A 3,469-nucleotide genomic window follows, 5' to 3' on the forward strand; every position below is an offset into this window, starting at 1 on the left:
ATGTCCTCCCATTTGGAATTGGTTGAATGCAACATGAGTAAGGCTTATAAGGCTGTGTGCACAGTCTGATAAGAACACAGCTGAAGGGCAGGACCACAGCATTGCACAAGCTCAGGGGACACCCTGAGGTGTCCCTTGGAGTTGTAAGGGAGTGTCTGCAAGTAGAAGCTCCATGGCTTTGTCATCTCTAGATCTTTGATCACACCATTCACCTGCTTGGAATGCTGTTCTGCTCATTTACTTGTCAAAATTCGATTCAACTTTCATGACCCGGCTGAATGTGAACTCAATGAAGACTTCCTAGCTTCCTCAGGGGGCATTAGAATTTTCTCTGTCCTTCCATGGTTTATCAGAGTCTGTCTTTGAACTTGATTAGCTGTGTCCAGGCTTTTCTTCTCGACTAGAGTATGCATTTCATAAAAACAGGAGCCATGTCTTACTTATTTCTGTATTTCTGTTTCTTAACACAGCACCTGGCCTGGAAGAAGCTCAGTGGTAGTTTCAGGATTGAATGAATGAACAAGTGAGCCGACATCCAGTGGAAACACAAAAGAGGAGGCGTTCTCAGCCCTTCTGGGAAAGTCTTGCGTGTAGCATACAATAATTTTAAGGAACTCATGGCAGACTGACAAGCGAGGAAGAAAGTTTGGGACATTAGAGTACATGTGCAAGTGTCATCTCTGGGTAAAGCTAGGGAAGTGGTGAGGCTCCGTTCAATGTCCAGCCTGCTGTGTTGATGTCATCATGCTGCTGGACATTAAAACCTCATACATGAACGCTCAGTGTGTTTGCGAAAGAGGGTCCAGAGTGCACACAACCATACACACTCATTTATGCACAGGGACAGCTTAAGCAAAAACAGAAATTGTCGCACATGATCACAGCCACATGGATATCTGCAAACATACACTTGGATGGCCAGCCACACAGAAATACTTGTAAAGTGCCCATGAACACACAGACACTCAGCAATCTTTGCAGCCCAAGAAACAAAGCTGAGCGTGATAACAGGTGTTAAGAGGCAGACACGTGAGAGCTCAAAGCAAACATCTGCGCTCTCTCTTGATCACCAAAGTCAAAGAAAGTTGTAGAAGCTGAATGTTGAACTATTCTTTCTCTTTTCCAGAAAGTAGGACTTCAGGCAATAGGCAGGCGAGATCCTTGAAGCTACTGCCTCCCATAAGGACCACAGAATCCTTTGAGGATGCCCAGAAAGCAGCAAGCCAGTTCAGATCTTGAACTGGCTCAGCTCTGCACTAGATGGTAGGGAGGCCTCAGGGAGGTGGGCAGCTTCCATGCTGACCTTCACCTTTGGGCCATGCCCCTACTGCAGTGGGGTTAGTTTTGGCCTCCTGTTCAGTGCTTATACTTAGCCTGTAATTTGTTTTAGCAGCTATCAATTGCAATCATGGTGTCGTGTGTGTGTGTGTGTGTGTGTGTGTGTGTGTGTGTGTGGTGTGTCCATGTCCTCTATCTGGCCAGGAGCTTCCTAAGAGCAAGGGTCATGCCTCCCACAGTTAAGCTGAGCATCTCTTTAGGGAAGACCCTGCCTCTCCTGGGATCCTCCAGTGGGGAAAAAAAGTACTGTTTTTTTGTTTGTTTGTTTTTGAGACAGTCTTACTCTGTCACCTAAGCCGGAATGCAGTGGTACAACCTCAGCTCACTGCAACCTCTACCTCCTGAGTTCAAGTGATTCTTATGCTTCAGCCTTCTGAGTAGCTGGGACTATAAGTGTACACCACCATGCCTGGCTAATTTCTGTTTTCTTTTGGTAGAGACGTGGTTTCACCATGTTGGCCAGGCTGGTCTTGAACTCCTGACCTCAAGGGATCCTCTGGCCTTGGCCTCCCAAAGTGCTGGGATTACAGGTGTGAGTCACCATTCCTGGCCAGAAAAAAAGCACTGCTTTTTCCTTGTCTTCACACTTGCTGAGGGCCCCGAATAAGCATGGTTTCTGAGTTGGGTTTCTATTAATGGAATGTTGCTGTCTCAACCCTATAGATCTTTTGAGAAATCCTGGCTGCAGAGGGCTTTTCACATGGGGCCCTAGTGAGCCATCAGACTTTGGGGTTTAATCATTGGCAGGCTCGGAGGCCTGCAGGCCTGGGAAGTAATGCCAGCTCAATCCTAGCTGCAGCACCCCAAGGGCTGAGCTCTCTCAGGTTTCTTGGCATAGTTGAATCTCTAGGGAATTGTTGAGAACCTGAGATTTCCTTAATAATTTACATCCATGCTCCTCCCTTTACAGGATCACAGGGCCGTGGACAAAGTCTGTGAACATTATCCTGGGGTAACCCAATCTCCCAGGTCCAGTGACAACAACAAGGGGAACAATCCAAAGGATTACCTTGAACTCTGGCCAGCACCAGGGGAGACTTGGACCTAGTGGAGGCCAGTGACCCAGAAGGGCCCCTTAAGCTCGGTAATGGGCCTCCACTTGCTGGGAGGTAAAGGGTAATTGAGAAAAAGAAAGCCGAATGCTTTGGAAGCCTTAGGAAAAAATATGGAGGCTCTGTTTTTCCCTACCTTGTGGCCTGGGGGAGGCTGAGTGAGGTTACTCTCACCATCTAAGGCATTGTCTAAACTGGAGTGTCTGTTGGTCACTCTTGTTCCTTTTCCTTCCACCTGTGCTCTGGGTCCATCCCCTCCCCTCCCCTTGTCCTGTGGTCTTGCTTCTACTTCCTCCTCATCTTTTCTCTCCACTGTCTCCATCCCATCAACATATAAATACTCCAGGTCTTTGGAATCTTCTTTTTATTTTTTTTAAATATGGAACGGTCACAAATTTGCTGTCATCCTTGTGCAGAGGCCATGCTAATCTTCTCCGTATTGTTCCAATTTTAGTATATGTGCTGCCGAAGTGAGCACAGTCTTTGAAATCTTAAAGTCTCTTTTGTCTTTCCAGTTGCTACTCTACCTCTGTCCTTCCCTTCCTGGATAAGCCACTGGAAAGTGACTGAGGGCTGTACCCCCTTCCTCTCCTCCCACTGCACACTGCCCCCTGGTTTCCTCCTCCTGGTCCACAGAAGTGGAGCCTCACTGTGATTTATTTTATTTCTTTTTCTTGAGATGGAGTCTCGCCCTGTTGCCCAGGCTGGAGTGCAATGGAGCAATCTCTGCAACCTTTACCTCCCGTGTTCAAGTGATTCTCCTGCTTCAGCCTTTCAAGGAGCTGGAACTACTAGTGTGTGCCACCACACACATCTAATTTTGTATTTTTAGTAGAGATGGGGTTTCACTATGTTGGCCATGCTTGTCTTGAACTCCTGACCTCAGGTGGTCTGACCACCTCGGCCTCCCAAAGTGGTGGAATTACAGGCCTGAGCCACTGCACCTGGCCCCCCTCTGTGATTTAAATACCTAAATACATCACAGACACCTGAGTGTTCCAAACAGAAAACTACAAACTTGATTTTCATCAAAAGCTGATTGAACACCTCCTCTGCACCAGACATTTAAATATGAAGTC

General features: G+C 47.2%; 1 non-coding gene across 1 annotated transcript; it reads right to left on the bottom strand.

The window, feature by feature from the left end:
* Positions 1-2,763: 2,763 nt before the first annotated feature.
* LOC120361610 (U6 spliceosomal RNA) lies at positions 2,764-2,868 on the bottom strand. The gene has a single exon (XR_005577779.1). It is a non-coding gene; the product is annotated as a U6 spliceosomal RNA (small nuclear RNA).
* Positions 2,869-3,469: the final 601 nt, after the last annotated feature.

The sequence above is a fragment of the Saimiri boliviensis genome, chromosome 14 (assembly GCF_048565385.1).
Source record: "Saimiri boliviensis isolate mSaiBol1 chromosome 14, mSaiBol1.pri, whole genome shotgun sequence".
NCBI classification, from domain to species: domain Eukaryota; kingdom Metazoa; phylum Chordata; class Mammalia; order Primates; family Cebidae; genus Saimiri; species Saimiri boliviensis.